Raw genomic sequence first — 10,558 nt, 5'->3', positions numbered from 1 at the left:
AAAGGGTATTTTGGACAATTAACTACATTTATAAAAGGAAATTTTTCGGATTTTTAGGGATGATTAATTCTCCTAATTTAAAAAAATCTGAATTTTTTAATTAATTCAATTTCAATTTTTACCGATTATATTCTGTTAGGATATTTTTTGTTAGAATGATGCTCTTTCAGAATTTTATTCTAATAGAGTATTATTTTGTTAGAATAATGCTCTTTCATAATTTTATTCTAATAGAATATCATTGAAGAAAAACAAAATTGTTGAATCAGATGTTGAAAAATAACAAACATTCTAATATATTCTTATACATCCGAACTTAAATATAAATTAATATTCTTACAGACTAAAATTCTTATACATTTTAATATAATTATACATATTCTAAAAGAATATGAAGGTCTTCAATGCGTTCTTCCAGCCATTCCTATCACAAATACAACAAAAACTAATAATTGTTAAAAACATGTTACTTGCAATTGACTATCACTTAATATATTCTGGTAGAATAAATAGAATATGACAGAATACATATAAAACATTCTGGCAGAATACATCGATTTTATTCTGGTAGAATACATAATTTCCGGCAACATATTTGATTTAGAATGCATACCAGAAAGTTCAAAGAGTAAATTAATTTGTGTTGATAAAAAATAAAAAGGCACAAACAACCTAGAATTGTATTCCATAACCGAAAGAAAAAAAAATATATGTCAGACCCAATAATGCATAGAAACACGGTTTTCATATAAGATTTGAAAACATTATTTTGTAAGAAATAAGAGCATCCACATAAGAGAAATTGAAACTCATCAACTTGAACACATTAATAAAGAATGTTACTTACATTATAAGGCCCGATACAAGAGCTAGAACCATACAAACTTACATCTTTTTCTATGCTTCCTTTTAACTGAAAGTGTCTCATTAAGCAAGAAAGAACCAATTTTAGAATAAGTAACTAAAGTTCACTGAGACATATTAACAAACAGTTGGTGTGCATTTATATAAATTAATTCTGACAGAATACATTACAATATGGTTAGATTCTTTAGATTCTCTTTCAGGCATTTCAACAAACACTTGTTACACATTATTTTAAAACAAGCCAAAAGGTAAGTATTGATTTGTTAATCATAAAAGTTGCCAAACAAAATAGGTCCTATATAATCAAACGTAAATTAAGTTTTTCACATAAGCAAATCAAAAACCTAATATTTTCACATAATAAATCAAACTAATACCAACACATCATAAATTGAAATAATTAGTAGTTGTTGTGCAACCGTTTTTTTTTTATCTTTTAATTAAAAATTAAAGCTTTAATTGATTATCTTGCAAATTTCTAAATTGATTGTGGAAAACAATGACAGCAACCTAATAAACCAACAACAAAAATAATTTTTACACAAAGAAAGAAAGAAAGGTAAGCTAACTGCCTTCGAAACCTCCATTTATTACATTAATGTTTTAATTTTTTAATTACCCATTCACATTTCTCTTTTAATGGTATGGCTTTTGTTCGACGATTCTTACTCATTTCACATGGATTTCATTAGAATAACTAGCCATACATGTTAAATACTCAACACAAAGAGAAAATGGAATTTCATTAGAATAACAAGCAACACAACAAATCGTTTGATTAATTCTCACTTAATTTCACCACCAATCTTAAATACCCAATACAAGGAGAAAAAAGGTTACCTGTCGGTGAAGGGGACCCATGTCGGCTGTCGTTTCTCAACACTATGCATCCACCGCAGAGGAGGGTGGTCGGCTTAAGGAGAGTGATATCCGGTTGTCTTCTATAACTCCGACAAGTTGCTAAAGAAGGCCGCAAAAAAAAAATAGATGTGCTAGGGTTGGAACGAAACAATATGCACGCCTATAAACGAGAACAAAAAAGACTAGGTCAAATATATTTCTTTATTTCCTTAATTGTAAGATTTAAATTAAATGATTTCCTTAATTAAAAGTACAAAATGTCCACAATACCCTTTAATGATTTATTTAATGATTTATTATTTCTTGAATTCTCATTGGTGCATTTAGGCACACAATACTTGCTAAAAACATTTGAACCTAACTCTCTCTCTCTCTCTCTCTCTCTCTCTCTCTCTATATATATATATATATATATATATATATATATATATATATATATATATATATATATACTAGGTGATAATCCGTGTACTGTACGGTTGGTTGATATTAATAAAACAGCAAAGAGACTATAAGAATAACAATCATTAATAATGCAAACAAATATTTTGTTTACATAATTTACACATCTAATCATTTAAAGTATTTAACTTGATTAAGTTTTTAATAGTTGTTTATTTATAGCATTTTGGAAACGAAATGTTGGTTTTATGGGATTATATTTTGATTTATTGAGCCACATTTATTACTGATTGATTTGGGTAAATTTAAAATTGAAAAGCATTAAAGTAACACATGACATAGTATTAGTTAGGATGTGTATTATACAGACACATGACAAAAAGATAGTAAAACTATTCTTTTATTAGAATAGGAATATATATATATATATATATATATATATATATATATATATATATATATATATATATATATATATATATAGTAGGCAATGCCCGCGTGCTATGTAGAAACACCTATATAGTTGAAGTCTTTATATATATATATATATATATATATATATATATATATATATATATATATATATATATATATATATATATATATATATATATATATATTATTAAGGATATTGCCCATTTCTTGAAAATTAAGAGGTACAATACCTATTACCTCATGTACTATCAATTTATGCTTATCAATCAATACATCACTTTACACTTACGTTTCACAAATTATGTTTAGAAACTAAATAAAGAAATTAAATAATAATTTCTACTTTCCTCTTATGTACCTCTACAATCGATAAAGCCCTTAAACAAATATCAAAAACCTAATCAGAAGCGCAACTCATCTGCCCGAGTCATCGTCCTCATCACCATGGCAGTGAACCACCACCCGCTCTCCAACCTCACAACACCGCCATTTCTGATCGTCGTCTCCACGAACTTTGTGCTTTCACATAACTTTTCCAGTAATGCCAACCCATCGTGATCCGTCAGTTTCACTCTTTCTCTACCCTAAATTGTTCTCCATCCCCGCCACCACTTAGTTACGATAACCACCACAACACTCATTAACACAACCACCAGTAAAACCAGTTCCAGTCGGATAATCGGATTATCAAGGAGTAGACTCTGCAGTGAGACATGCTTCATAGATAGGTAAACACATTTTTTTATTTGTATCTTCTTTTGGTTTTTCTATTTTTCTGTATTTTGGTTATGAAATTAGGTTTTATTTTTCTTATTTATGTGGTACAAGTGTTCCATATTTATAGAACAAATGACATATACGACTTATGGATCACACAATCCTCCGGTATTCTCCTCTACCTCATTCATATGGTTATATATTTGGAAAATGTTTAATTGGTATGATTTATTGTATGATGTGAAAATGGCGATATGTGTTTAATTAATGAATTTCATTTTTGGTCAAAGATTTTAGCGTTGCTTTTTTAGGTAACATCAATATTATAGAGTTTTAAGCTCTTCCCTCTTTAGAGTTACAGGTACATGAGTCAAAAATTGTATGAAAGTAAGCTTTACACCTTTGATATAGTTTGATGCTTTAAAATAATCATATATGCTCCCTTTTTATAATTTGTATTTGCTTTAATTTCAAGAATTTTAAATTGTAGGCCAGAGCGAAAAGGGAACTAGGCAACTGATAAGACTAGGTATGAATATAGATGTAGTTCCGGTTATTGAGGTGAAGTTATAACAAAGGGTAGGCCTAAATGAAGAAGTCACTGAAATTTATTTATGCAAGTTATATCAACGGTTATATGTTTCTAATTTTTGCTAATGTGTGTATGTTTTGTGATTATGCCTTGACCTTGAAACCCCATGGTTGTCGTTTCTAAACATAAAAAATTATTACACCTGATATATTCTTCTCTTCTCTGTATGTTTTTTTTTGTTTGAACAAATGGTTAGGGAAAATCTGGACATCACCACCAGCTTCTTCCTTCCCTCATCGAGGTAATTCATATTTTGGCTGATAATTTTTTAAGATATGAAAGTTTTTTTTTCTCTCTTTTAGGCTTTGTTCCTTTCTCATTTTCTTCTTTTTCAATCTTTTCATCCGAGTACCCTATTAAAGGCTCAGCCTTATGCCTAATGGTGTTTTAGATTCTTTTATTTTCTTTGGTTATCAACCGGTTAGTGTTGTAGATAGTTGTATTTTATTTGGTTATTGACACTAAGTTTTGATTTTTATGGCATAATGACTTAAGAAGAGCTAGATTTGTTGTTTTTATGCAATTTACTTCACTCCAAGTTGAAAACAGGGGTAAAAGAGAAAAATTACTAGATCTAACTGAAGTGGAGATTAAATTAGGTTCATGTTGGTTTTTGAAGAGCTTTAGTGGATGGTATGTCATGAGTCAAGGAGATACTGCTATGATTTGCTCCTTGGTGGATAACTTTTAAACTCTTTTTTTTCTTTTTCTTTTTATCAAAGATAATGTTTTATATAACAAATAAATTATTTTGATAACATAATCAAAATCATTTTATATTTGGTAGGTGACCCATGGCACCTAAAGATACAAACCTTTTATAAGGAAATAGATCTATTATTTGTCATACTTAAAGTTTTCAATTACCATCACATAAAGTTTTCAAGTACCATCACAGGTTAGTCACCATCTTAACTTAATAGCTTGCCATGGGGAGAGGGTAAATGATGGAAGTTTGTAGGGCTTGCAACATAAGAACAAAAGATTGGGTATTATCACTTTAGTCTAACCTGTTGGAATTTGACTATGAAATCTTTCTTATGATGACAAGGTTTAAAATTTAGCAAGGTATGGTAAGACTTTTTTTTTATTGACTCATACACCAATATGTGCTTCTTCAATTCAGTCTAACCAGCAGTGGGTTTCTCTGTTCTGTTTTAATTTTTATTTTTTTCGAAATTGTGCTTCTTCAATACTAATTTTGGTCTATTTCCACTTTATAGATGAAGGTCATGAAGCAAGATGGCTACCTAAAGTTCTTGTTCTTTCATCTCCTGCTTCATGTGTGATGTGTGAATGTTCAGAAGTTGAAAGTGTATATATATATATATATATATATATATATATATATATATATATATATATTCATCATTTGGTTCACAAATTTGTTTGATTCCTCTATACGTCCCGACAAGGATGAGGAATAACGATTAGTACAATAAAAGCAATTAAAATTATTCTTTTTTTTATTTTAGATATTCCCTGTTTTGAAAGAGTGTTTTTCTTAGTGTGAAGAGTTGAACAAGTATTGGAAGTTGTTCACATTGCAGCCAATAAAAACATTGTTCCTGTGTCATGTTAGTCTTGTGGTGTCACAATGGGTTTGGGGCAGGTAAGTTGTTAAATTATATGTCATTAGTTATGTGAACTGATAACCTGGAAGTGGTAACATTGAGTTCTAGATTGAATAATCATTGCGGTTTTTATGAAAGTGGTGCACAACAAGTTGTAGGAATACAATTCAGGCGTTAAAACCTAATATGGCTTAGTTTTTTTCCTTCTGCTTAAAATTAGATCCAGATCAGTATTTTTTTTAATGATAAAATGTGACTTCTCTTTGTTACTTTTTGATTTTCAGGTTTCTATTGTTGTAGGATAAAATTGGGAATAGCATCAGGAAATGAATATCTCTATTCTATTTGTTCTTACATAAACCCCTCTGAATCAGGTAATCCCAAAAAGTTTTTTTTATGAACATTTTATATGGATTTTAGTTTTGTTTCACTCTCAATCTTGATATTTTTTTCAGACATGAGAGAGGAGAAAGCCTATGATTGCAAGCCCTAAATTTCAACTAAAGGTACATCTTTCTTTCAGATCACATTATCAAAAAAGATATAAAATGGAAGCATGATCTTTTTGGTCATTCTTTTGCTAATTATCAGTGTTGTTTTAAGATGGAAGGGTATTAATGTCAAAACACTAACTTATTCTTTTTTTTTTCTTTTTGTAAATTTATGTTTAAGGTATTGGTTAGTAATGCAGTGATGATTAGATTTCTTAATGTGAAGCTTTAGATAGACTGATTTGTAAAAAAAACATGGGATCTTTACAGAAGTACAACAACAAGTAAATTCTTTACCTTTAAAATCTTTGTACTTTGATGATTTTATCATTCATGCGGTTAAATTTGTGATGAACAACTAAAAATTGATTAAGATCTTTCTAAAAGGCAAAATGGTCATTTTTTGGTTATTATTTAAGATACATGTTTATTCTTGGTTTTATGGTTATGGATTAATACAGAGGGAAAAAGAAAATCAAAAGGAGAAGATATCAGGGGATTTTTAAAGGAGGTCGGATATTTTGGGACAAGAAATGGATAGAGGGCAAAATGGTCTTTTTTGGAGTTTGTCAAAAATAACAGGGTCATTTGCATGTGTTATATTTCAAATACATTGTAATTTATTTTAAAAGGTTGTTCAAACTCATTATAAATTGTAATGCTTTTAATACTATGGTTGGTGTTATCTTTATCTTTTGCTATGAAACCCTTGTACTGCCACGCCCCGTGTTTCCGTTTTAGCAGGGTGTGACAATAATAATAATAATAATAATAATAATAATAATAATAATAATAATAATAATAATAATAATAATAATAATAATAATAATGTACACCTGATCCGAGTGTTACACCGGTTCAGACTCCTGCTCCTATTACCAAGCGCATCATTGATGGGCGTCAAGGTAAGGCTGAGGCCCCGAGGCCAGTGTTCGTGCTTTACAATTGACTAGATATGAGGCCAGAGCAGCACTCGATGTCGTCGCTGGTATGTATCTCTTTTATTTTCCTACTAAACTACTTTTTTATGGTTATGATATGATTTTATTGGGTACATTTCTTGTGAGCTTTGTACCTGCCTTGGTGTTAGTTGACTCGAGTGCGAGTCGGTCTTTTGTATCTACATTTTCTTGTAGAGGTTTCATTGTTGCTCGTAAGGCCATAATACAACCTTTTAGGGTTGCTATACTTCATGATCGCACGGTTTCAGCGACTAAAGTTTATCGGGATTCTTTATTGCAGATTTTTTGGTGTCGGGTTTCCGATTTATCTTATCCCTATTGTGATGGGAGATGTCTGCTTGATTGCGGTTATGGATTGGCTGAGTCGACTTCGAGAACCAATCGACTGCGAGAATCAGTTAGTGAGGATTTGCGACCCCAGTAGGGGAGTACCGACTATAACACTCGTCATTCAGTCTAGTCAATTAAGATATAATAAGCGTTACAAATGAAACTCACCGAAGTCCAGAAACTACTGCTAACTAAACGGGCCAGCATTGTGGCCTTAGACCCGTTCCTAGTGGAAGGAAACTCACCTGCACTGCTGGAGTTTTTGATGATACCCTTCTGACTGTTATCAGACACTCTCGAACTGCTGCTCTAAAAACTCCCCAATCTACTAATACCAAATATAACACTTAGTCTAACTGTCCTCCAAAAGTCAACCAAGTCAACTCTGTCAAAGTCAAAGTCCTGGTCAAAGTCAACTCTCCAGACTGACTCTACTCACCGAGTCAGCCCGTAGACTCGTTGAGTTCTTAAACTCAGAACTCTCAAAAATACGACTCAGCTCGTCGAGTCACCCCAAGACTTGTCGAGTTCAACGATCTCTGAGTCCCATCCTGGCCAACTCACTGAGTCACCACCCAACTCACTAATCTGCGTCTTAACCAGAAAAGGTTGGGGTTCTGCGACAAGACTCGCCGAGTCCAAGGCTATCTTCAATAGACTCGCTGAGTTGTTCTTCCAACTCGTTGAGTTCCTGCCTATCTTCATCCAACTCGTCGTGTCCACCCATGTGACTCGTCGAGTTGCTACGCGACTCTAAGTCTGATATCTAGCCCGACTCATCGAGTCATCTCCCAGACTCACCGAGTCCTTTCGTGTATTCTCATAATCTCGAGTCACAGAGCTACTCCTTTGCTCCAAACAATAGATCTGGGTTCCTAGAGTCCATTAGCAACATAAAGTTGCTACCTTTACATGCTTCTTGTCTCATAATACCAAAACCAAGCTAGAAAGGGACTTAACTCTTGGGGAAAGGCTTTTGCATAACAACTAGAAAGGCTTTCTGCATCAATGATATATAGAGCTCAGATCTGGAGTTTCAACTCCAGATCTAACTCATGCTTCAAGATCTCATCAATATTTCTCTAACCAAACCCTAAAACTCCATGAAAGATGAAATAGAAAGGAGAAGGCCAAGGATAATGATTCCTTACCTCCAAAATGAGCTCCCACTGAAGTATAATCCGGATTTCTTCTAGTCTCCTTGATCTTCAAGATTTCCTTCACCAAAACTAGATCTTGCTCCAAAAAGGATTATGGCGGCTAGGGTTTGGTATTCTAGGTGAGAGAGACTGTAAAGGAACCCTAAGGAAGAGAATGAGACGTTTAAATAGTGCACAAAGTCTCGGATTTAGGGTTTTTCTCTTCAGACCAGACTCACCGAGTCTACTTGTTGATTCACCGAGTCGGTCACTTACTTTACACCCAGATCCCGCTCCGACTCGTCGAGTTCCTCCCTGGAACCGACGAGTCCACCCTCTTTAACTTATGGTTTTCCTTTCCTTTCTTGAACTTTCTGATTTCGGGTGTTACAACTCTCCCCCACTTAAACTAAACTTCGTCCTCGAAGTTTGCTATGGCCAACTGACATATGCTCTGCCTCCAACACTCTGTCTGTGAAACCTAACACCCGCTGACTACCTCTGCTGGCCTTCCGCCCGGTCATTCTAACTATCATTAATCCTTGCGGATAATATTCTCGAGTTCACTCCATTTTTCCTTGTGTGTTCTCTGGACTCCCCAAGTCGACATTCCATAACCAACTACCTCCCCTATCACTATGAAGGACCGTACCCTTCACGATGTCCATCACTTCAGCCACACCCAGTGCTGGTCACTATTGCTGGTACATATTGAATGCTTCTTACAGCTATAACTTAGTGCTGAGCACCCGTCCCGGCGAATGGATCAGATAATCCTTCGAGTAAAAGGTTCACCCCTGCAATGGTTAAGACTCATACGAGAGCTGCGCAACAAGGTCAAACCCTCCCCCATGAGATTAACCAACCCTGCTGTGAGAGGCGTAGCACCCTCAGTTAACTTGCTGCCTCTACCATACTTCCCTTATCGTTACTACTACTGACTTGAAAATTATGTTTCCCCTTATCCGCCTACCGGATGAACTGAGACTACCCTGGTCCAACTAATCTGCCAATATATGGGTTACCGGACTCCAACCGGTCACTATACCCCATCGCAATCTCCTAGTCGCCCCAATCAACTTCTGAAGATACTTCGACTATCTATAACTGTTCTATCTACTTTGCCATTCATACTGAATCAATACTGCTGAAACATTGAACTGCCTAAAACACTGATCTGCCTGAAACACTAAACTAACTAAAACACTGAACTGCCTGAAAAACTAAACTGCCTGAAACACTGAACTGCCTGAAACACTGATCTGCCTAAAACACTGAACTGACTGAAACACTGAATTGCCTGAAAAACTAAACTGCCTGAAACACTGAGCTATCTGGAACACTGAACTACTATATGGCTGCTTCCCAAAATATCTCGAGACCTTCCTAGTGTCCAATCATCCTTCAGTTATCTGCAACACCGAGTTCTAACTCAACTGTGGAGTCCGAGGACTCCTCACTTAGTCGCTCCCACGACTTCTGAACGAATTCCATCTCTGGAACTTGTTTCCACTGGTTATCCTGTCATTGTGACCCTAACAACCTACCGATCCAACTGATCGGGTCCATACGTCGAATCCTGACATCATCAGATCCAAGACTAAAAACGATGGTTCCAAAACCAACGGTAGCCCCTAACGTGAATGAACCTAAGGGGTCCACTGCTTCCCTGATCTCATAATTGTGGTGACGATCCAACTGTCGAATCATCGGCTCAACCATAACTGAACCATTCGGGAGATCCGAAATCTAACCCATGGATTCCCATATCCTCACTGCTGCACCCGAACTGGTGGGTACTACTGCTTCCTCCATGTCCAAACAACATGCTCATGCTATCTACTAACCTGACGAACGCTACAGCTACATCCGCAGACTTACAACTCCCTAATACTATCCGGCTTGCTAGTGAATGCTACGGCTACCCCCGCAGACTTACATCATTCTACTACTATCTGGCTGCTAGTGAATGCTATGGCTACCCCCGTAGACTTACAACACTACTTGTGACATCCCCATTTTCACGGCCAGAAAAGACCAATTATTGTTTATGCTTTATAAAAAAAATCAGAGTATCTATTTTTAATAAAAACGTTGCAGAATTTGTTCCCAGAAAAACATGATAATTTCATTATCAAAGCATTTCCAAAGAAATGTATTTTTATTCATTTCAAAACATTTGGGATGT

This window comes from Lactuca sativa, chromosome 6 (assembly GCF_002870075.4).
Source record: "Lactuca sativa cultivar Salinas chromosome 6, Lsat_Salinas_v11, whole genome shotgun sequence".
Taxonomy (NCBI): Eukaryota; Viridiplantae; Streptophyta; class Magnoliopsida; order Asterales; family Asteraceae; genus Lactuca; species Lactuca sativa.
The sequence above is the reverse complement of the archived record's forward strand: the minus strand, read 5'-3'. Positions refer to the sequence as shown.